Consider the following 25,056-nt stretch of genomic DNA (forward strand, 5'->3'; position numbering starts at 1 on the left):
GCTGGGCCATGAAATTCTTAGGGTGTGTGGTCTTGGCTCATTTTATGGACTTCTGTGGGTTCTGGGTTCCTTGGTTCTTGATGGGCTCTAAATCCTAGTTCTGGTCTATGGTCGGTGTCTCACACATTGTACACAGGAAGGAAACACTTGCTGGGGTGTGAGGGAGTTAATGAGGTCAAGGCAGCCTCACATTCTTCTGCTTTCTTCCTTAGAATCATCTTTAGATCCTTCTGGGTCTGACTGAGGGTGGAGGAGAAAGGGGATTAGCAGAGGAGCTGCCAGCAGTTGTAAGGTGGGTGGGACAGTGCAGGCAGGAGTGAGAGGAGGAGAGAAAAAGCAGAGAACAGGCCCTGAGCATGAGGAAGGAGGTAAGTAAAACTTTGGCTGGTTAGGCCATGGAAAAATAGGAGTGAAACCAAATCTAGATGTCAAACCAGTAACCCTTGCGGGATAGGAGGGAGGTCAGGGAGCAGAACACACAGGTTACAGTAGTGTGATGCATTAAATAGGCACTGTATAAAAACCGTAAGGAAGCACATGAGTATTTAGATGGCTCAGGGACAGAGGGATGCAAAAGGACCCTGTGATCAGCTGACATGGTGACTCTGACATGGTGATATGAATTAGTATCAGCCACTTAATAGAAAAATCTACAGTCTGTTACAGTCTCTGACATGGTGATATGAATTAGTATCAGCCACTTAATAGAAAAATCTACAGCTCTATTATTGTTTATTTCTCATGCTGCTCATGATTACACCTGCAAGCCAGGACTGTCCCATCCAGTTGCCTCATCTATCAAAAGCCCAGGCCCACCCTTCAGAAGAAAATTAAAAAAAAAGTTTTGAGCAGCCACAGTGGATGACCAAAGCCTTATACTAGGACATGGGCAAGTCCATGTAGTCTCACACACAACCCAGTTAGGCTTCAGTGAGTCGGAGTTAGCTGGGACCCCCAGAGTTGGTCTAAACCAAGCTCTTCAGTGAGTTTTGAAGGGATTCAGGGGATGCTTACAAAAATAAAAAGTAGGAAGTATAGACGAGCCTTGCAAACACTAAAAGGTTAACAAGCATCTGGTCTCTCTGGGGCTGTATGGTTTCCTGTCAGCCTCACCCCAGACCGCTTCCTTGTGCTCTTTGTATGCCAGCTTCCGCTCCTTCTGCAGGCCCCCCATAGCCTCATCACTTGATCTCGTGCTTGGCATTTGCTTCTCATGGTGTCCCTCATTACCTTTCCCTCAAGCTCTAGGGTCCACCACCAGCTCACTGTAGTCTTTTTTCATAGTTGCAATTCTGAAAGTGTCTGGTCCAACTCCTTTGTTTATGTGTGAGTTGCTTTTAAATGAAAATTTTACCGTTCGTTTATCAGGGGAGGCCCAAGAGTGTAAGTGGGTGGGGTAGTGGCAGATTGGGCAAGTCGAATGACTTGCCTATTTGGGTAACGTTGGAGGTCTGCAAACCATCTTCCAAAGGATTTTAAAAGCATTAATAAAACCCCACATTCCCTTATGAGTCTGTAGGTTACTGTGGCTAGAGCATAGGGTTCATGGGGTGGAATGGCAAAGGGGTTTGGTCAGCTAGTAAAGGGCCTGAGACTTGGTTCCCTAGGGTCTTCTTTGCCTGGGTCACAGGGCCACAGAATGCCATTAAATCTGTTTAAGCAGATTACTTGGTGAATTATCCATCTCTCACTGAAGGTTAGGCTTGGAGTAAAAGGAGGGAGATGGGAGGCTGGCTAGAGAGAGAAGGAGCGTGGCAGGTGGGTCAGCAGCCCGAGTCCCTGTACCCCGAGAGCACCTTGCTCCTGCTCCCTTGGGAAGGCTCTTTACTGGCAGACTTCCAGGTGGCCACCAGCTCAGTTGCATTTGCGGGTAGAGATCTCTTCCTGGCCTGGCTCACTCAGCCCACAGCAACTTTGGCTCCTAGTGTTTTGTTGGCATTAATTATACACAGCAGCAAAGTGCTCAAGTGCTGCAAGCAACTTTTTATTTTTCCACATCACCTGATGCCTTTGTTGTTTGCTCTGTTCTGCCCGGAATCTTTGTAAGAACTTGACATTTTTATCCCCTCAAAGGGCTCACTTCAGCTTGTTTCATCTGACTTAGTTCCTATCAGCATCTGCACTTTCACGGAATGATGCTTATTTGTCTCAGGGTCTCCTTCTTCCAGACATTGTCCTTGTGTATTACTACTTCTTCTCTGTTCCTCAGTGGATTTCTCACTAGTTTTCCTCCTTATCAGTTCTTATTCATTCACCGCACTCCCCAAGCTTGATCAGGGGAAATCATTTTATCATCATGGATGTTATCTTAGACTTGGGCTGAGCTAAGTATGAGCATGAAATGTGAAAAACCGGACTCCTTGAAGGCCACACTTATTTCCACTGAAAATGTTATACATGAGAAATTTGGAAACTCTTTGACCCAGAAATTTGACTTATAAGACTGTGTTTAAGGAAATAACCATGGATTTCCCCCAGAGATTAAATTGTACAAAGCACTATTTGTAATTAGCGAAAAAAGTTGGAGATGACGTAAATGTTCAGCCTTTGGGGGGTGGGGTACGATTTATTGCTTGGCTTTACTGCATCTGTGTAAAAACTTTGGATAATAAAATCAGGAAGGCTGTATTATCTGTAGTTATCTTGGGTGGAGAAAAATAGATAAGCTTTTTCTTTCTGACTTAATTATATTTTCTAAAATTTCTAGATTGGACATAAATTTCTTTGGCACTAGGAAAAATAACAATTACTTTAAACAAATGCTACCCACCCAGACAGCTATAATAATATGTGGGTTAAAAATTTAGGCTCAGTTAAGAATGCTCCCAAAATAAATTAGAAATTGAATTCACACTTGTAACATTATAAACAATATATTATAGGTCAAAGGGAGACTGGGTGCAAGTTTGATGTATTTGTTGATTGTAAGCAGTTGTCCACAAGCCTTATGTAGACACGAGATTTGGGGCCAGAACTGTAACCTTCTCACTCTTGCTTTAACATTTTTTTTTTCTTTCCCAATGATAGCAAGTAAGTAGCACCAGGATTCAGTAACTGTAGTAGTTTGCTTTGCTTCATCTACATTTCATGCTGAAATTGCTGAGCTCCAGAAGGGGTAGGTCTGGGTGAATAGATGGCCAGTTTGAGCCCTGGGAAGGCGACTGGCTCCTTCAGGTGAGGCTGAACCACGGTTGGGAGTAGGAGGGGCAAAGGTGCTTACACTGTTGCATGTATTGACATATGTGACTTTGCCTTTTTTTTTGTTTGTTTTCTCGGCAGGCAGGGTAGAGCCAACTGTTCAGAGTTCTGCAGCAGCAGCAGCTCGGGAAGAAGCAGTGAAGTCATGGAGCCCAGCTGAAGTGAATTGGCTTTCCTGAACCTGCCCCAGCCCTGGTGCCAGGTCTCTGCCCCTATATTGAGGTAAGGCTCCTTGAGTCCCAGGTTGGAGATAGAGGGCAGATTGCCTCCTGTTGGGTACGTGTGTCTGTGTGTAAACTTCTTCCTCTAAGGCTCAGGAAAGAAGGAGCAGTTGTTCCTTGTTCAGTCAAACCATCTGCTTCCACCTGAGCTCATTGGGAGACAAGGTCATATGGTGGCAAAAGAGGCTTTAATTTTTCAAAGCAGGTTTTTTGGAATTGTAACAGGGAATTGTGTTTTCTCAATTGCTGGTGAAATTTGAACTCCAAAAGTAGAAAATTTATTCTCTAGGTAAGACCGCACCTGATTTAGGCAAATGCTTAACTTAGGTGCATCTGTTCTGTTCTGCAAGGAAAGTCAGACTCTTAGGAAACTCTCTCTCCCTCCCTCTCTACCCTCCCTCTTTCCCTCCTCCCAACCCAAGGGAACACAGTGACAGAAATTATGTGGGGGAGGTTATTGCCAAACATTCCACTGAGCTCACTAAAACAATGACTTTAATTACCTTGATACATCCTGATTACAAAGGTAATAAGTGCTCACAGAACACTGGAAAAATTGCTGATAAGGAAGAAAACATGCCTGAAATCCTACCGCAGTTAACAATCCTCCAGGTAGTTTTCATAGGGTTACTCTTTAAGCCCCCACAGTGTGGAAATAAAGTGGTGAGGCAGAAAGAACACTCATTTAGGAGCCAGGAGTACTGGCTTTTAGTCTGAAGGCTCTCAAGAGCAGATTTTTAAATATTCAGGAATTTTGCAAACTGGAAGCTTGAAATTGACCGTAGTGGGAAAATTTACACCACGGACGCAGGTGCTACAAACCAGGCCTGTTTCATTTTGGAGATTCAGATTACCAGCACATCCCTTGTTCCGCCAACAGTCTGGGAGGCATGGGCAAGTCACTTCTGTACATCCTTCTGCTTCCCCTCCTGTGAACAGTAGGTGCTCAATAAGCATTTGTTGAATGAATGAATGACTGAGATTTGTGCTTATCATCCCATACGACAGTCGTGAGGGTCCTGTAAGACAGTAAAAATGAAATGTTTTGCCTACTGTAAGGCTCCCTGCCTATGGAGGAGGGGATTTAGTTGATTGGTAAACCTTTGGTTTATTGATGGAAAGAAGTCGCTGGCATTTTCCCATTTGGCTCTTGCTCCTTGGGGGAGTCTGTGAATTACTGACAGCCTTTCATAAGGGCAGATGAAAACTCTCCATTTACTGACCGACATCTGGGGCAAATTTCCGTTCTGGAAAAATCAAGAAGTCTGTCAGAGAAGTGTGAAAAGGAAGTCCTGGCACTGCTAGTTGTGAGAACCAGGACTGAAATCAGAGCTTTTGACTCATAAGCAATAATAGAGGGATTAGAGGGGGGAGGAGGACACTTCCTGCCAAATGTGAAATTTAAATAACAGCTTCTTTCTTCGAGGCCTTGCTGTCTGCAGATTAGAGCTAATTAAATTGGCATGATGGAACCCCAGCCTCTGCCCCTTTCTCTTTCTGACTGTTTGGTTCCTTCTCCTCACTTCCTTCTTGTATCCTGAAGGAAGGGATGAAAGAAGGCAAGATATCAGGTACGCGCCAGTTTACTCTATAGAATTGTAGTTTAGAAAATTATAAAGGAGGAAAGGACCATAGAAGCCGTCTGGTCCCCACACCCTCATTTTAAGAAGAAAAGTCATCTAGTTGGTGATTTTTGTGCCTGAGGTGAAGGTGAGTGCTCCTGGGGAGGCAGGGAACCAGGCTGGGGAAATGGGGATAGGGCACTGCCCCAAGGCCATCCTTGAGTCCTTGCGTGGTGGATGGTCTCTGGGTGCCAGCTCTGGCCCTACCCCTCTCAGTCTCTGCCCTGCCTCTGCTTCTATAGCAACAATGCACTTCATGAGGTGCCCCTCTGGTGAGCTTGGAATTAAGCCCCTTTCCTCATCAGGGGCTTGGTTTTCCAGGTCAGGTGTATGTATGAGGAAAGGAAGGGTATTGATTGAGTTCATGACGGCTCCAGGTTCTATACTTTGTGCTCTGTCTGCATAATTTTATTTAATTCTGCAAGGACTTAACAAGTAGGTATTTCTATTCCCCTGTGGCAGAAGTAGAAATTGAGTCTTGCTGAGGTAAAGAGACTTGCCCAAGATTTCACAGCTCTTAAGCAATAGAAATGTAAACTAAGCCTGACTGTGACCTCTACAGCTTCTCAAAGTTAGTGAGTGCCTTTATACAGCAAGTACTCACCCACCTGGTGGGAGTTCCCAAATCCAGTTCCAACAAGCAGGGTACCTTCTCTCAGGCAACATCATTCCATCTCTAAAGCTGTGGAAACAGCTGCAGGTCAAAGTGCTTGGAGCTTTACAAAGAGCCATACTGTTCCTTTCAAACCCAAGGGCTCTTCCCTATATGGAAAGACAGCATCAGAGCTGGGAACATCCAGAGTTTTTTAGTGTATTTCCTTATTCTTGTGATGTCTCAGGAGTGGCTCCAGGTCCCTCAGCCAGTTCGAAGCAGGGGCCTTCTCAGCCTGTTGGCTCTGAGTGCTCTCTCCAGGGGAACATACTGAGGTGGATCTGGTATTCCTCTGTGTTGGGACAAGAGATTATTCCTCTGGCAAGAGAGATTTAATTCAATTCCATAGATATTTACTGAAAGCCTACTATGTGCCCACCCAAATATCCTGGCCTATTTGGGCAGGAGATTCCGGCTTAGCCTTGGTCATACAGGTGTGACAAGGGGAGGAGTTCCTTACATCAAGACTGTATACGACATACATCATCCTGTGACTACTCATTTCCAGCCTTTCTTGCAAGAATTCTAAAGGGGAAATTTATGTCTCAAATTGCTCTATGTGTCTCAGGGTTCTCAGACCTCTGAAAACAGAGTTTTAAGTGCTCAACCTGCTAACTGGAAAACAAAGCAGCAAATGGTGGGTCAGGGCCTTTGGGAGATCCTTGCAGAGGGATAGGGCTGAGGGGAGGGAGCAGAGGAAACCATTTGGGTAGGCACTGCTAAGTTGGGTAGGTGTCTTTGCCTGTGGAGCTAGAGCTGATGGCGGGGTGGGGGTGGGTAGGGAGCTGAGTGTACAGCTTTGTTGACAATAATAAGAATCATTTTTATTTGTGGCACTTGATCAACTTCAGAAGGAGAAAAATCTTTCAGCAAGGCACTCAGAATATGAATCGGGGCTGAAAGAATTCCTTGGAAAACTTGTCGGTGGGCCTCCATATCTTACATCTGAGCAAATGGAGGCCCAGAAGGGTGAAGGGCCTTGTCTATGACACAGGTGAAACTGGAATCTGCTTCTCCTGAATGTCTGGTCAGGGTCCTTTACACCAAGCCATTCTAGCTGCAGAGAGAAGAATGTTCTGGGGAGCCGATACAACCTATTTCTTGCTTTAGCTTGTCTGGCCCAGAAAGTGTGATGTGGGGGATTAGGCTGTTGGAGGAATATGTGGCAGTGGCAACCTGGAAAGGGGACGATGTCCTCTCAATGATACCAGAGCTCTCTGGCTTCCCAGTGATGCCAGCCCTATCACCCTTCTTTCAGATCCTTCCTAGAGGACTTGCTTAGGCCAAGGGACTCTCACCTAAGGCTTCATGCTGGTAATTCGCCATTTCGGGAAGGAGTCACAGTGCCCCAGGCTTGAAGACAGTTGACCTGGGTTTGAGCCTGGCTTAACCATGGCTAGATAACTACCTGGCCTTTCTGATCCAGTTTCCTCATCTGTCAAATGGGCCGAATAATACCTATGTAAAGATTAATAATTATTTATATAACATTCTTCCCACAAAGTAGTTGCCTATTAATGATACCCATTATTTTTTTCATATGGTTCTATTGAGGTATAATTGACAAACAAAAACCTGCACATGTTTAAATTGCACAGCTTGATGAGTTTTGACATTTGTATACACTCATGAAATTCTCTCCTTATCAAATGACTGAACATAACTATTACCCTCCAAAGTTTTCTCCATCACCTTATCCCTCCTCCTGCACCTCTATGTCCTGCTTCCCATGCCCAGGCTATCACTACTCTGTTTTCTGTCACTACAGGTTACTTTGCATTTTCTAAAACTTTCTGTAAATAGCATAATACAACATGTGCTTTTCTTATAGTCAGTATAATTATATTGCTATTCTTCCATGTTGCGTGTATCAATAGTTCATTCCTTTATTGCTGAATAATATTCTATGGAATTACCACAGTTTGTTTATCCATTCACCTGCTGACAGACATGGAGGGGATGGGTGGGTTGTTTCCAGTTTTTCAGCTATTAAAATAAAGCCACTGTAAGCATTTGTGAAATTGTTTTTGAGTGTGGAGACATATACATTCTTCTCTCTTAGGTAAATACCTAGGAGTAGAATGGCTGGGTCACATAGTAGGGTATGTTTAACTTTTTAAGAAGCTGCCAAAAAGTTTTCTAAAGACGTTATACCATTTTACACTCCTACCAGCAGTACGTGAGCATTCCAGGTGCTCCACTTTCTTGTCAACACTTGATATAATCAGCTTTTATAATTTTAGGTATTCTAATAGGTGTGTGGTGCTATCTTGTGGTTTTATTTGTATTTCTCTAGTGATTAATGATATTGATCATCTTTTCATGCGCTTATTTGCCATCTGCATCTTTCCTTTGGTGAAATGTCTGTTCAGATCTTTCGCCCATTAAAAAAAAAAATTGGGTTGTTTTCTTATGATTGAGTTATAAGAGCTCTTTATGTATTCTATAGACTAACTTTTTTGTTGGAGATGTTTGCAAATATATTTCCCAATTCTGTGGCTTGCACATGGTGGGAGACAGTACCAAGGAAATTGATAATTATAATTCATTTGAATAAATGCTGTGCACAAGAAGTACGAAGGAAGGTCAGTAATTTTTAAATTATTTTATTTATTTATTTATTTTTAAGTTACAAGATCTTAACCAATTGGTTAACTTTGATTTATTTAAATAATTTTCGAAACACTTCAATAGATGTACAATATTGATTTTAAATAAAATAGTTTAAAAACTTAATAAAGTAACATGGGAGTGTAAACTCTGGTTGCTCTTATTTGCCAATCCCTTGCTCAGACATGCTTGCGTGCAGGTATTTTTTGTGGAGTTTTCTATGTTCAGCTTATTGTTGTTTCAAGGAGAGAGATCTGGGGACATCTCTCACTCTGCCATGTTTCTGGAAGGTCAATAATTTTAGAATGGGAAGTCAGGGAAGCTTCCTGGGGGAGAAGGTATGTGCATTGGGTCTTAGAGGAAATCAAAAGTTATCTAGGTGGGGGAAGGACGGTTGCGTTAGAAGTTTGTATGTGCAAAGGCATGGAGATATAGAATGTCAGGTGCATACAAAATTGCAAGTAATTTGATTGGAGCACTGGGATTTGTATGTAGAAAGATGTGGATTAAAGTCCCAGCTGCTCTACTTACTGGCTGGGCACCTTTTTTTTTTTTGTTAGCATTTTTTATTTTGAAACAATTATAAATTCACAGAAAGTTGCAAAGATGGTACAGAGGTGTCCGGTGCATCCTTTATTTAGTTTCTTCCAATAATTTCATCTTACATAATTATAGTACAATATCAAAACCAGGAATCTGAGATTGGTCCAAGGTGTGTATAGTTCTATGTAATTTTCTTGAATGTCTAGATTAGTGGAGCCACTGCCATCAGATACATAACTGTTCAAACACCACAAAGGTCTCCCTCATGCTACCCCTTCATTATCACACTGGCCCGGCCCCCTCCCTTGTTTTTCATCTCTATAATTTTGTCACTTTGAGAAGGTTCTTTAAATAGAATCATACAATGTTATACCTTCTGAGACGGCTTCTCTTTACTCATCATCATGTACTTCAGTTCCATCCAGGTAGCTGAGAGAATCAATAGTTTGCTTTTTTAATTCCTAAGAGGTATTCCATGTGTGGATGGACCACAATTTCACTACTGACCTATTGAAAGATGTTTTGGATGTTCTCAATTTTTGACTGTTACAAATAAAACTGCTATGAACAGTTGTATATAGGTTTTTGTGTAAACATAAAATTTTGTTTTTCTGGGATAAATATCAGGAATATAATTGCAGAGTTGTACGGTAAGTATATTTTTAATTTTTAAAGAAATGGCCAAACTCATTTCTAGAGTTGCTGTACCGTGTCACAGTCTCACCAGTAATGTAGGAGAGATTTACTTTCTCCACTTCCTTGCCAGCATTTGATGTTGTCGTATTTTTATTTTAGTTCTAGTAGGTGGGCAGTGGTTATCTCTTTATGGTCTTAATTTGCCTTTCTGTAATGGCTAGTTGTGTGACTCTTACTGCCTCTCAAATCTAATTGTGTGAATCTAGATCTCTGCCTGTACTTTTTCAATGTGAGAGACTAGAGGACTTGGTGCTGACAGTCTCCTCTCACCACTTCTAAAGCTGCCACAGACCAGGCTAGCCATTTACAGGAGCTCCTTTCTTCTTCATTGTCCTGTGTGGCTCCAGGACACTGATATTTTATAAAGCTGCATATTTTCCCACAGAGAGTTTTTTTTTTTTTCTTTTTTCCATAGATGAGCCAACAACCTGTAAGTGTTGACATTTTACTGTGCTGTGGTAATTTCTGTCTCTATCCTGACCCTTCCTGGTGCCCATTGCCAACATGTCTACTTGGCAGCTAGGATAAAGAAACTTTTGGAGTTGACTCAAGATAATTGTTTTCTCGGTGTTTAAAGGTCTGAAATGTCAAGGAAAGCTGCTATGGCCTCAGGCCCTTTTTACATTCCGCATCTTCTATTTCTTCCGCTTATATATGGAGAGCCAGCTCTAATGCACTGGAAAAACTAATAGTATAACAGTTATATAGAACTTATATACCAGGTACAAAGTAGTTTATATTAACTGATTTGGTCCCCCAAATAATACTGAGTTAAGTAGTAACAATATCTCCATTGTATAAAGGAGGAAACTGAAGCACAGAGAGGTGTCACGGCTCATCAATTGGGATTTGAACCCAGACGGTCTGAGTTCTGCTATACTACCTCTGCTAGGGCCAATGGAACCATGTGGTGTGCAGCTTGCTGTGCGAACCTGAAGGGGCTCAGGCTCTCCTCTTTGGAGCATGTGGGAGGTGGGAGAGGGCTTGCCATGGGCACTCTCTGGGCATCAGCATGTTGTGATGTTGAGATGGGAACCAGGGTAGGTGGGGGTGCTTTCCCAGGGCAATGAGGTGCTCTTTGGAGGTCTGCACTGGGCATGGGTTGTCCAGGTATGAGTGGGACTCAGGCTCTGAAGACACAGTTCTGTTCCCTGAGCCTGCAGTGCACTCAGGACTGGCTCACACACACTGCGGGAAGAGATTGGAGGAGGGGGATGTGGAAGCCCGGACCTTGGGGCACAGCACATGACTGCACTGGCCCCCAGACTCTCAACACCTCCTATGCAGTGGCAGTTGTAACCTTTACCTTGCACTGATCCCATGGGGACTGAGACTAAGCTCAGAACCACATCTTACAGGGCTGAATCATCTTTTTATTGTTTGTTTTTGAGTGTGCTTATTACTCAGTGGAATACAGTATGCCATCATGGTGTTTTTGATTATTATACATATTTTTTAAAATGACTTCATTTAGGTTCAATTAATATTCCATGACATTAACTTACTTTAAGTGTAAATTCAGTGATTTTTAGTAAATTTACTGAGTTGTGCGGCCATCACCACAATTCAGTTTTAGAATATTTTTATCATTGGTGGGGTCATCCTTTCATGGAAAAGGGAAGAAATTATCTTTAAAAAAAAAAATAATTCCATAATTTTTCATTTTTGGAATTAGTTCTGTACTCCCAGCAGGAGGATCTCTTTAATTAATTCAGTTAGAATTTAATGAGAGCCTGCTGGAGCCCACAGCTGGGCTAGGTGCAAAAGGGAGTAAAGAGAAAAACAAGTGGAGATACTGCTTCCCTGTGGCTGACAAACTTCCTACTGAAGATACTGCTCAATGTAACCTACCTGCATGTCTGGGTCTCCTGGCAGCTGCCACACAGGTATTTGTTTTCTACCCTGTGGCTCTTAATGGAGGTCCAGGCAAGGGCCTTGCTTTTGCAATACAGGTATAACGTGTTTTATTGTGCTTCACAGATGTGTATTTTTACAAACTGAAAGCAAGACTCTCACTCGATTTATTGCAATAATCAGAAACTCAGCCTGCAATATTTCTAAGGTGTGCTTGTAATGGTATTGCAACGAAATTATTGGCTGAGAAAAAAAGAAAATGTTCTCTCCAACATCTGCAAACAGCTCTAGGCTTTGGCAAGCCTGGATGCAGGATCTGAGAAGAGAAGAAAGTAGATGTGCTGTTTACAGTGCAAAGATTTGACAGGAGAAATTGGAGTGAGGGGTGGGAATGTGTTGAAGGAAGAAAAGGGTATGTGAGACAAATCGGGCCAACAGGCTAGGGCAAATATTAGGGGTAGTGGTGCATTAGGTGGCCTACAGCTTAGGTACACATTTGCCTATGGTGGGGTGTTGCTTGGAGGCTTGGGAGTGAGGAGAGTGAGCAGTCTTGTATGCTCACTGAGGAATTTAAACAGTGGAGCAAAAGTGGAAGACACCATCTTAAGTCTCTGAGGAAGGACGTGATTATTCAGAGCTGGACTTGGGAGAGTCATCCTGTGTGAGGAGGTAGAGAGAAGCAGGCATGGGACAGGAGGCCATCATGGGGGTGCTAATTTTAGGCAATGTGGTCCTGATCTGGGAAGGGGCAGTAGAGCAAGGAAAGAAGATATGGGTGGGAGAGAAGATTCTGCCAGGCAAGGGGGAGAAATCTCTCTGTCCTGACCTCTTCTCCTGGGGTCCATACCTGCTTTGCCCAGCTGCCTGTTGCACTTTGACCAACCTCTCAAACTCAGCCTGTCCAGAACCAGACTCAGCTCCACCTCCACAACTCCATACTTTCCCGTTGCCTGGCATACTTTTTTCTCCTTTCCATTTCTCTCCTTGTCCTACTTCCTTTTTGCCAGGAGGAAGGAGAGAAGCCAGAAAGAACACTACCTGTGGAAGGCAGTGGTGAGAAATTTCCAGAGAGGGTGGCTGACAGCGCCAAATGCCAAATGCCAAAGAGGTGAATGAGGATGGGCACTGAAGAAGACCTGGGGACTCTGGGCTGGTAATAGCGTGAGTCCAGTTGCCTCAGGTGCAAAATTTAAGGAGGCCCTCACACTCAGGTGCCAGCCCTGTATATGTACAACCCTGAGGGTGAAGGCCTCCTTAATTTTCACCCTAGGTGACTTTCTTACCTTATTCTAGTTCTGGACTAGATTCTTGGAGAGAACTGGTAATTGGGAGGATGCTGGTGACCTTGGAGAAGGCACTAGATTGCAAAGGACTAAAGACTGAGTGTGGAACTGTTTCTTCAGTAGAAAGCCTTCCTAGGGAAGCTTCCTGAAGCTGCATAGGGACACATTTGTCTCCCTCTTCCCCACTCTAAAGTAACCCCTCAGGGTCTCCACCATCTAACATTCTTGGAGCACAGTTTGAAGACCACTGATCAAATCCAAACCCCCAACTTACCATAGAGAATTCTGAGACCTGGAGAAGCATGTGACTTGTCCAGAGTCACACAGGGAGCTGTGACCTTAGAGGTAGTCCTTTGCTTTCCTTTGATTTATTATCCTTAACTGTATTATATATATATATATATATATTTTTATTGTCTCCTCCTATAAGAATTGGAAACAGTTTATTACTCAAGTTCTGATCTGTATTTGAGAAGTCCATTTACTGAGTGCCTGCTACGTACTAAGCATTATTTTATTTCTTGTAAGAATCTTTCAAAATACATGTTATTATCCCATTTTCCTGATGAGGAGACTGAGGCTCAGAGAGAACAGAAGGCTTATTTATATTTGCATAGTTACTAACTGGTGCTGTTGGATCTAAAGCCTGTGTTCTTCATCCACACACATTTAAGTCTCATATTGACCGAGTGCCGTGATGCCAGGCACGGTCTTTTGTGCTGATATAGTATAAGCAAAGGAGACGAAAATTTTGCTGAGACCTATCCCACTTGTCCTCATGTTTGTGAGGGGAGATCGGCTTACTCTTCGTAAAGTCTCCTGTCACAGGTGTCTCTGGGCTACCTGTGGTGGCTGCTTTGTTTTTGGTTGTTGCTGAGATGAAATCCATGGCCCAATACACTCTTCAGCCACCAAGTCACATGCACTCGTTTCTCTCTGCCCCGTCTCTGAACCATTCCACTGAAGTGACCCATAGGCAATATAGGCAGTTTATGATGCCAGGAGTCCCTCCCCACTTCTCCTAGAAGTAGGTCTGATTCAGTTACGTGATTTAGTCCTGATAAAAACAAGTTATTCTGGCCTTCTCTGCCCTAAGCCCAGTGAGAATTTGGACCCAGTGTTTTCACTTGTCACTTTATACTGTTTGCCAGAGTTTGTGGAAAAAGACCTGTATTATTAATGTCCTTGTTGGGAAAAGCTGCGCCCTGCCAAGTTGTCACGTGAGCCCTCTGGAAAGCCCCGAGCTCACGTGGGAAATGTGATCCTATCCTACGGAAACTGCAAACAGCCCAGGAGGACAGAAGGCAACTTGGAAAGGACTGAATAGGGTCTCACCTAGGAATTTACAATAGCACAGTGAGTGTCCTGGAGGGGATGCTGATTCCATTTTGGTGCTTCAGGGAGACTGGACATTTTCAAAGATGTTTTAGTCTGATGGTCCCCTCTCACTTAAGATATAATGAGGATATTAATAATCATTTTAGTAATATTTAGAGATCCATTACTCCTTACACTTGATGCTGTGCTGGCCACTTGAAGTAAATTACAGGCATACCTCAGAGATCGTGCGGGTTTGGTTCCAGACCACCGCGATAAAGCAAGTATCTAAGAAAGTGAGTATTGCCATAAAGCGAAGTGCATTAATATAAGGTATGCCTGTAGTTCATTCCTTAGAACTGAGGTGGGTTTGTTATCTTGATTTAATGGGTGAGAAAACAGCATCTGTGAGATCAAGTGAATTACCCAAGGTCATGCAGATAGTAAAGGGTGGAGGTGAGATTCAAACCCAGATCTATCTCATGCTCTTTTCAGGACACTGTAATCCACCAGACACAAAATAATATTTCCCTGGCTCACCTTCAGGTTATTCCTGCAGCTGGTCCCAACTCCTCTTTCACCTTTGTCTCTTCCCATTACTCTGTAAACCTCTTCTGGAGCCTGGTATTCTAGGGAGAGTTAGACTAGGGTTCAAAATCAGCCAGGCCAGAGGTTGATGGGGTAGATGGTGGTGCTACAGGCCAGACCAGGGGCGAGGAAAGACGGTCTCTGTCAGCAACTCTATCAACTGAAGTGGATCCTCTTTACCTCTTCATGCTGCATCAAAGCTTTTTAGTGCCAGGAGCTCAATACTGAGTTTAGAGAAAATAATAATGTCACTGGTTTGCTTAGAAGAGTGTCACCAGTCCCAGTTTTTTGCAGGATAAACTGAGACTAGGAACACTTATGTCTGGAGCAGATAGTCCTATTGAACCTCATTTCCGACCACTACAGCTCTCACCCCCTCCCCCCTCACAGCTTCTCACTGTTGTGTGAGTACAATGAGCCCACGTTCATAACTGAGCCTTTGAATTCTTGTTCTTTCTGTTGGGCTTGCCTCTGCCCGGAAAACTCATGTTGATTATTCAAAATCTGGGTTGAACATTACTCTTTCTGACTTCCTTTAGCAGATCTGCTGCCACCCAGCCCTCAGTTCTTAATGCCTTACACGGTTTTCCATCATTAATTTATGGATCTTTCTCTCCCTCTAAGGCCTCAGGAGCAGGGGTTGGACCCAGTTTATTTCTGTAACACCTGTACAGGGGGGCATGTGTGTGAATAAATGAATGGGTGCTCATTAATAGAATGAACTATGTACTGAAGTATGAATCACACTGGTGGCCCCACTTTCACTGAAATGCAATGTCGAGAGACCTCAGAGAAAGCGGTGAAAGGCTAGGGCTGTGGTGCTATTGGTTGATTTGATTAAAAGATAAGATAGGCACCTTGTTGACAGCATTATTGCAAATGAGCCTCACAGGAGGAAAAGAGAGAGAGAGAGAGAGAGAGAGAGAAGCCAAGAGAGAGAGAGACACCAAGAGAGAGAGAGACACCAAGAGAGAGAGAGACACCAAGAGAGAGAGACCCAAGGAGACCCAGAGGAATGAAGTAACATTGGGGAGTGAAGCATGGTCTGTCCTGTTCTCCAAGCCAACCTTTCAAACTCTGGTTCCTGCCCTGCCTCCCAGGAGAGGAACTTCTTAGGGCAGGGCTGGGTACAGACCTGGAGAAAGAGTAGGGATTGTGGATGGTTCCAAAATGAAGGGAAGGGGGTTGGCATGCAGGAGAGGAGTAGAAGCAGAAGCAGAAGCAGGACAAAGTCCAAGGCAAACTTTCTTTCCTTACTATGGTGCTGGGGGCATCCTGCTGGCTATAGCTCCCGCCTTATGGCTGCTGCTGAGAATGCAATATGAGCTGGGTTCAAGCATGAATTTGGAGCCAGAACCTGGATACGTAGGTCATTCTGTGCCACTGGGCCTCTACTCATTTAATTCTGCCTTCCTCTGCTGCTGGGTATTGGCACTTAGGCTTTGGAGATGGTCAGATCTAAATTTAAATCCTGGTCTCAGGTAGTTTAATTGCTGATTGTATAACACTGAGCAAAAATAATAGGGATGCTATTTTTCTAGGGTCATTAAGATCAGTGATGATGAATACTACTGACAGGACTTGTGGTATGTGGCTTATGGCGTCTTATTTATTCCTCTGAATTCACTATTGGTAGATGCTGTTACCTTTTGAACTCAGATATATCACTGAGGTTCAGAGAGGTTAAGTACGTTGCCCAAGGTTACACAGTGGGTAAATGATGAGCTATAATTGAGGCTTAAGTAAAATTTATTGGGAGCTCAGATGAAAAATAATGAGAAAAGACAGATGGAGACAGATTTAAGAAATATTTTGAATAGAAGTATTAGAACTTTGTTTCCTATTTAGTTTGAGTCAATACCTTTTAAGAGCTTATTCTAGGTTCAGTGAGGTACCAGGATGAACAAGTGATCCAGGAGCACTGAGAGTGAGGGATGAGTTGAATATGAGTTACATAAGAAGGAAAAGTTGAAGATATCAAGCCTAGGAAGATAGTAAGAGATGAGAGGGTGAGGGAGAGGATTATAATTGCTAACATATATTGAGTGCTTCTTGCTATGTGCAAGGTAATTAACTTGAATTGCTCAGCTCAATTTTTCCCCCATTATAACTCTAAAAGGTAGATACTGTTGTTTTCTCCCTTTTTACAGGTGAGAAAACATGCTCAGAACAGTTGAGTACCACAGTGAGAAGTGGTAGAGTCAGATTTCAACCCAGGAGCTCTTGCAGCAGAGTAAACACTGGTGCAGCCAGTGGAGAGCAACTCAACCAACTCTTCTAAAACCTCCAAAAGTCCCTCAGTGCTCATAACACCCACATTTATACCTCCAGCCGAGACCTTTCTCATGACATCCATAATTTCCTATCAGGCTGCCTCTTTAACACCCCATGTGCCAGTCTAATCTCAAACTCAGAATACCCAGAACTGAACTCCTGATCTGTTCTTCCTTTATCTTCTTCTTCTCTGTTAAAAGTAGCACCATCCTTCAAGTTGATTGGGCCCCAAACCTTAGAACCATCCTTGACTCTTTCTCTCATGCCCACATCTAATCCATTTGGGCTTGATTTTTGAAGTACATCTAAAATATATCCACTTTGCACCACCTGGTCCAGGCCACAAGCATCTCTCACCAGGATCGCTCCAGTGACTTTCTGATGATCTGCCCGCTTCTACCCTTGTCCCCTATTCCTATTCCTACAGAGCAGCCTGAGCAATCCTGGCAACATTGAATCAGATTAGGCTGTTCCTCTGCTCAAACTCTTGCAGTGGCTCCCATTTTTAGTCAGAGTAAAAGCCAAAGTCCTTATCACCAATAAGGCTCTACCCGATCTCCATCCCTTGCCCCATCGTCTCTGTTCCTCTCTGATCCCCTCTCCTTGTACCTTCCTTCCTGCTCCTTTCCTCCCAGCAAATTCACACCAGTGTACTCCTGCTTCTGGGATTTGTACAGGCTCTTACCCCTGTCTCAAGTGCTCTTCCTGAAATATTGCAGGACTCACTCCTTCACCACCTTTCATTCTTTGCTCACTTGTTCACTTCTCATTGAGGCCTATTCTGACTGCCATTTTAAAAATGGAAACCTGCCTCAACTCAGTCCTTTTGATCCTCCTCTTCCCATACTTTGCTCTTCTGCTTTGTTTCCCATAGCACTTAGCATCCTCTAAGATACTAAATAATTTACTTATGACATATCTAGTTTTATGCTTTTTGTGTCTCCTTCTGTTAGAATATAAAGCTCTAAGGGCAGTGGTCTTCCTCTGGTTTATTCAGTGTTGTGTCCTAAGCACTAAGATTTATGCTGAGCACAGAGTGGTTAACAATTTAAAAAAAAAAAAAAAGTTGAGCGAATGTAAGGTTTCTGTACAGGTGGTTCGTTAAAAAATTTTAGAAAGATGTGGTCTGGAGTCTAGGGGATACCAGAAAGGACTAGCCATGTGGTCTCAGGACTCATCTGTGTATAAGGGGATACAGAGTAAACTGAGCCCCTGATGAGGCTGGACGCCAGGAATGTGGGCATTTCAGGGCTGGCAGGAAGCTGATCTCCAGAGGAGGCTGAGATGAGAGAGGAAGGGAACTAGAGATGCTTGTCAGGCATTAGAGGGAGGGAGTTTGAAGAACTGAGAGGCCTCATTAAAGAGTCTTTAGATTTTGCAGTTAGAAATGCAATTTCAGTAGAGTGATGTGGGCTGACTTCAGTTGTTTAAGGGACACGTGGAAAGTGAGGGGAAGTGTTAAAAAACTCAAGAGATCCTGCCATGAAGAAAGAGAGATTAGGTAGTTGCGGAAGTATCTTGTTAGAGGGTTTTTTTTTTAGCTGTAAAAAATCTTTTTTTGTGTGTGGGTGCAAGAGCTGGGGTGAGGAAGTAACAGAACAAACTGATAACATCTAGACTGGTAAACGGAACAAGGTAAATTAAATCTGGTCCTTGCCAAAGAGTTGCTGCTCAGTCCAAGCCCCTAGCATGGTCCCTGGCACATAGTGGGCCCATAGTACGTATTTATTGAACACAACATAAAATTCTGTAGAATTTAGTGACAGGTCACTGTATCAACAATAATGAAAAAGCAGAATGTCTAATGTAGGGAGATTGCTTTTTGACCCACTGACTGTTGGCTGGTGTTTCTCCCCTTAGCAACACACGCTTAGCGTTTTGAGCAGCTGTATGTCGTTATATTTTGGTTTCCTCATTACTGCACAGTGGTTATGTGTTTACACAGTAAATCTTCAGGTGATTCACTCAGGTGACTAGAATAACATTTTACCCAAGAGTTCTGTATGGACATAAGGGATTTGATGACATCTTAGTCTGTTTTGGCTGTGATAACAAAATACCAGACTGGGTAGCTTAAAAACAACAGAAATTTATTTCTTAAAATTCTAGAGACTGGAAAGTCTGAGGTTAAGGCACCAGCATGGTGACATTCTGGTGAGGGTCCACTTCCTCGTCCATAGCTAGTACCTTCTTGCTGTGTCCTCCACGGTAAAAGGGGCGTTGGACTCTGTGGGGTCTCTTTTATAAGAGCACTATCTCATTCATGAGGGCTTCACCCTCATGACCTAATCACCTCTCAAAGACATTACCTGCTAATAATTTTATCCCTGGGGGTTAGTATTTCAACATATGAATTTTTCGGGGGACATAAACATTCAGACCATAGCACATGGTAAGTCCAGGGGAACAAAAGCATTGGCCAAGGATGGCAGAGAGACCACTGTCTCTTGGTCAGAGCCTGGTGTCGAACCAGCTCTGTCTCACACCAAGGTAGGCCACCTCCTTAGGAGTTGCATTTAAATGATCTAAGTTTGTTTCCTTTGGATTTAATAAATAGAATAGTGTCAGGAGAAGAGGAAATAAAAAGAAACCATAACTTGCAAAATGTATCAAGAACCAAAGTCTTCTTTCTTTTTTCTTTTTTTTTTAAAAAAAGATATGCAAAGAATACAGGCTCAGCTCCCCGATGGTGGCAAATGACATAAAGTTCACAGACGTCCTGGGAGAAAGCAGAACAATTTGACTTTTATTTTATTCTTACCTTCTCTGAAAAGATATAAATTGGCAGACTGCAAGGGAAAGAATGAAAGAAAGAAAAAATCCCTAATATTTATTAAGGATCCTATATATCTGAAACTGTGCTGGGGACACATGCACCTTACATCTATTCTCATTATGTAAGGGATGTTACATCAGTGTTTAATGTAACCTACCAAAGGCCACTTTGCCAACAAAGAAGAAGAGGATTGAAGCCTGTGGCTAAATAGGTACGAATCTAAGAAATGTAGCTGCTTGAAGTCAGCCAGAGTCTCTAGCGCCCAGTAAAGTGTCTTATTCTCAGGAAAATCTTAAAAAATATTTGTTTATTAAAATGATGGTTAATGATTGAATAAATTACTGGAGTCTGAGAAAACTTGCAAATATTTTTGCCGAAGTGCTATTGGAGGTCTTCTGGAGAACGGGAGAAACCTAGGGAGAAATATTTATGTATTAAAAAGGGATAATTATAAACCATCAGCATCAAGCAATAATTGAGATGACCTACATAAAATGCACAGTACTTGGTAGTACTCAATAAGTAATAATATGATACTTAAATTAATTATTAATTACCATTCAATAAATATATCCTCCTACTTCTCCTCACCCGGGGCATAATTCATAGAGTTCCATGACCCAAGACTTTCAATTGGAGGCTCATATTGGACAGCACTGTAGCTTTTCTGTATCCATAATGTCTTACTACATAAGATAATATCTTTCCCAGGTGTGGTCTACCAGCCTCTTTTACATCAGTTTAGCTGCTCTTTGTAGTGTCTCCACAATGAAACTTGTATATGACTACATAGAACCTATATTTTAAAGGCCATCTCAAGTATCCTCTCAACAGCCAGACATTTTTGTGTGATACTGAAATATAGAGAAATTTTAATTTATGTCAATTATGATGATAATTAACTAAGAACTCTTTGATCAGACAATTAACATCTTTATATCCTCAATAACTGAGGATTCATATTCTCATAAGATGGAAAATGCAGACTGGATGGTGGGTTAAATGGAGGACTTCTATAACTGTTACTAAAGAATGCTAATTTGTGTCAAGAGAGTAGTATCTATCCTCAGCTCTAACCGGTGATTTTGAGGAGGGCATAGGGCTTACTGATTACATTTATGGATGATGTAAAGCCAGAACTGGTAGCAAATGTAGTATGTGCCAGGGTCAAGTTTCTCTAGAAGCTTCACAGGCTAGAAGAGGGACTGAATGTAGAAAGCTAGAATGTACCAGGATAAATGGAAGAGAAAATGTGAATTCCAAATACCAATGCCACAAAGAAGGCAGCTAGGAGGTGGGACTGGAGAGTAGAACATGTAAGAAAGACTAGTGAGCTTTACTTCAGGAGATGCTCCACTAAGTCATTAGCATGAGGCTGCTAAAAACTAACCAGAAACTCTTAATGTTTGCATTGTAGAGGTGTAATCAGTTTCCTTTTTCATATTAGTCAGGCCACAGCTGGAAACTGTTTAGTTTTAAGAGCGATGTGGATGAATGGGAGTGGACTTGGAGGTGAGCGAACAGAAAAGTTAGGGGTTTCAGAAACTATGTTATCTGAGGGATGGTTCAAAGACTGAGAATGTTTAGCTTGAAAAAGAGAGGGTTTAGGGAGGTATGATCTTCTTAAAGGATTATTTAATGGAAAAAAACACATGCGTTTTCCTCTAGAGAGTAGAATTAGAACCAGCAGGTGGAAGCTAAAGGGCATGAAGAAGGGTTCAGTCCCTTGTAAGTAAAAAATTTTTCATAATTAATATTGGGCTGCCTGGGAAGAAGAGATGATCATTGCTACAGATGTGAGAGGAAATGCTGGCTGGCCATTTTTTGTTGCTGTTGAGCGGGGAATATTTTCAACAGGTGACAGGTTGGCCACTTGACTACTTACTAAAGTCTTTTCTAACAGTGGTGGCATGCTGCTAGGTTTCACTGCTAAGTGCAGAGAGCACTTAGGCTCCATGCATCTGTACAAGGGAACCTGAATAGCAGTGTTGATGGTCTGATGGGAGGAGACACTGCAGAAGATTTGGGCTTCGGATGAAGAGCTGCTGATTAAAATAGTCCTCACTTAACATCATCGATAGGTCCTACAACTTTAAGCAGAGTGATGTATAATGAAACCCATTTTACCATAGGCTAATTGATATAAACAAGAGTTAAGTTCCTAAGTATCTCATCAACTTTATAATGAAATGATGTTATTCGAGTACCTGCTGTATTTGCCTTTCTCTGAAATTCATAAAAAGTTAGAATCCCAAAATGCCCACCAGGTAGCATTTACTATTTGAAATATAGCATAATTACAGAGCACTTGAAGTTGAGTGTCTTCTCTCACAGGAACTCAGGATTTTCAGGACCAACTGATGTCCTTCCAGCACTACTCCAGCCATCCAAATCCTATTCATCCATCCAGGTTCAGGTCCAACCCTATTTCCTCATAGGAAGCCTTCCCTTACCTGCTCTTTTCTATAGGGGTGGTCTTGCCTCTGTGTGCAGTAGGTATGGGCTTTGAATCCTACCTCTGTAATAGCTGCATGACCTTGGGCAAGGGACTTAACTCTTCATATAAAGATATTCATCTTTACATACAAAATACTGGTGACTTGCATCTGTCTTCCAGTGTCGTTACAATAATTGGAGACAAACTGTCTAGTGTAGTACCTGACACATAGTTCGTGTTAGACAGCGGTGTTGATATATGATGATTATTGATAGGCATCAGCCCTGACAGCTGTATTCAACCTACCCCAAGGATGGTTACCTGATATGAAGAGTTCTCTGGCTGGGGACCATTGCAAATGGGGTAAAATTTATCAGCATAATTTTCTCCAGACTCTCTCTCTTTAAACTATTGTAGTCCTTTCCCACAGTGTGGTCTTTTTTGATTTCCTCTAACATTTTTTTAGCAAATAATATAAACTAGATCTTAACTTTATCTGGATCCAGCTGACTTAGATACTAGTTCCAGTGAGTTCTCCATCACTGCCTATCATGGTTGCCTGCTTCCCACTTCCTCCACCTCTGCTTCCAGGTCACCTGCAAATAGCTGGACAGAGTTTCACAGTAGTGGCACAAATCACTTTGCCAGGCTCCTGCCCTGTGTGCCTGGTGGTAACTGACTGGTTCTTTTTCTCGTGTGGTTAAGACCTTTCCATTGAAGCTTTCAGGTTGTAATATGGGAGAGGCAGGTAGAACCTAGCCAGTTGCCCTCTCCTGGACTTGCTATAATTTGATTTTTCAGTCAGGCCGTGCATTTCTCTTGGGTGGAGTGTGAATCTCCTATAGGCATCTTGCTTATTATTCATTCATTCAGGGCATGCAAAAGTCATTACTTAGGACCCAGTCTATACCTAGCAGTGTGGTAGGTTCCAAGGCTTCAGAGAGAATTAGAATGGTTCCTGTGCTCTGGAAGATCACACCCTTGCACAGGAGAAGACACAGAAATTGTGACGGGGGTGCTGGGATGGGGTCTGCATAGGGTGCTATGGAGGCACAGAGGAGGGCCTCTTAGCTAACTCAGACAGGGGCTCAGGGAGACTTTGGCTCTTATACTACATTACTTTACATTCAACATGCTCTTTATGTCAGGTCCACTGGTTCTTCTCACACATTAAATCAAAGGATACGGGCAGCTCCTCCCTGGCTGGCCTGATATAGACCTGTCAGTTTTCTCACCCTAGGATTATCTCCTTCAGATTCCCCAGGTCTCACTGGTGAAGTATATGCTCTTATGACCTGGGTTCCTTGGAAGCATGGGTTAGTCACTTGATGGCCTCATCCCATAGTGTATGGGGGTATGAGCTGCCCTGGTGCCTTCCGTGGCGAGCCATATTCATCTTGCTTCCTTTTCTCCCATAACTCCATTGCTGTGTGGGGTGTGGGGGGTGTTGACCTTGTGGGCAGAAGTGAGTTCCGTTGGGTCACAGAGCTTGGCCTCTGCTCACCTTCCCATAACAGAAGCCAGAGTGGGCTTCTGTTCCCCAGCTACCTCCCCTTCTGAGGACAGAGGATGATCTGTTCATAATCTTTTGGGATATCTGTGGATCCCAGGCCTTTTGGGGACCACTCTACCATTTTCTTTATCTCCAGCCGACCTCCCATATGGGCAAATCGAGTCTAAGGATGGGAATCCAGTTTCTCAAACTGAGCCCTTCCAATTCTTCTGTAGCACCTCAGAACAGTTTCAGTATTCAATCATAAATATTTTTTAAAATTGTAAACATAGTACATGACCATGATGGAAATATCCACAATAGATATCTGAGGTCTACTTTTTTTTTTTTTTTGGAATACAAGGGCAAATTAGACATGCATTGTCTTTGCCCTTAAGGTGCTCACAGTCCACTATCTATCTAGGTCAGGTGATTCCCTCTGCTGGTCAGCACTTAATGAGATGAACCTTTTACTAACCCCCTCCAATACCACTCATCCTCTCTAATTCTTTTGGAGATAGTAAAGGATAAGCTCCTGTGACCTAGGGTTGCTGTTTCCCCCCATACCTGCACCCCATGATGCCTGGAGCTAGCCTATGTGCTAGGCCTCCGATATGAGTTTTCGTGTCTCCCATAGTACCTACCCTGGGGTGGGGGTTCCTTTGCAGGCACTTGATAAACACCTGCATAAGAAATCAAAGTAGCTGATGCATAAAGCAATCTACTCTAAGGTCAAACTCTCTGTGGGGTCCCTGTGGTCACTCTTGGTTGGCCTTTGGGCAGAGCATATCCTTTGTCAGCTCACTCATGAATGTCCAGTCTGACTCAATTATTAAGTTGCCATAATAAACCAATGGACTTGAGATTTAAAGAATAAAAATAGCCTTTAGGACCTGTGTTTTTGGAGGGTAGTTTTTATGGGGTCACCTAGATTTCTATTATTCCAAACAAAAAAATGATTTCTGTTCTCTCAAGCATGTCAGATGGCTCAAAAGGAAGACAGAATGATGGCCAGAGAAACTGAAATGAACTAAACAGGGTCGTAAACTTGCAGAAGTCATCCCATGAGATCACAGACTGGAGTTTTTCTATTAAACAACAGGTTTTTTTTAATATTTTAGAAAATAAAGGGATTTCCTTAAATAACTGTGCCTTAAGGGCCTCATTTGCATGCAGGGGCAGCAACATGCTAGAAAGGGCTAGGCTTGGGGAGTGAGATTCGAATCTTGGTTCTGTCTCTTTCTAGCTGTATGGCCTTTGGAAATTCACTCAATTACTCTGAGTTTCAGCCTCCTCACCTGTAAAATAACCCATGGATTTATTCAGAAGACTTAAGATAAAATACAAAGCACCTAGCACAGATCAGGGGGTCAGTAAGTGATACTTATAATAATGGTGATGATAATGATATTAATAACAATGGAATACTAGGCTCTCTGCTGCATATACGTAGACATGACTATGTTTCCTCATCAAAGATTGTCTTTGTAACT

The 25,056-nt window shown here is 42.8% G+C and overlaps 1 protein-coding gene across 4 annotated transcripts in view; it reads left to right on the forward strand.

Moving 5' to 3' along the window:
• ST6GAL1 (ST6 beta-galactoside alpha-2,6-sialyltransferase 1) overlaps positions 1–25,056 on the forward strand; it is a 104,148-nt gene that overhangs the window by 20,653 nt on the left and 58,439 nt on the right. For all 4 annotated transcript variants that reach the window (XM_039850796.1, XM_039850794.1, XM_039850795.1 and 1 more), the window contains exon 2: positions 3,280–3,420. The gene's annotated coding sequence lies outside the window, so the exon portion shown is untranslated. The remainder of the gene's footprint in view (positions 1–3,279; positions 3,421–25,056) is intronic.

The sequence above is a fragment of the Pteropus medius genome, unplaced genomic scaffold, assembly GCF_902729225.1.
Source record: "Pteropus medius unplaced genomic scaffold, Ma_sr-lr_union100, whole genome shotgun sequence".
Lineage (NCBI taxonomy): Eukaryota > Metazoa > Chordata > Mammalia > Chiroptera > Pteropodidae > Pteropus > Pteropus medius.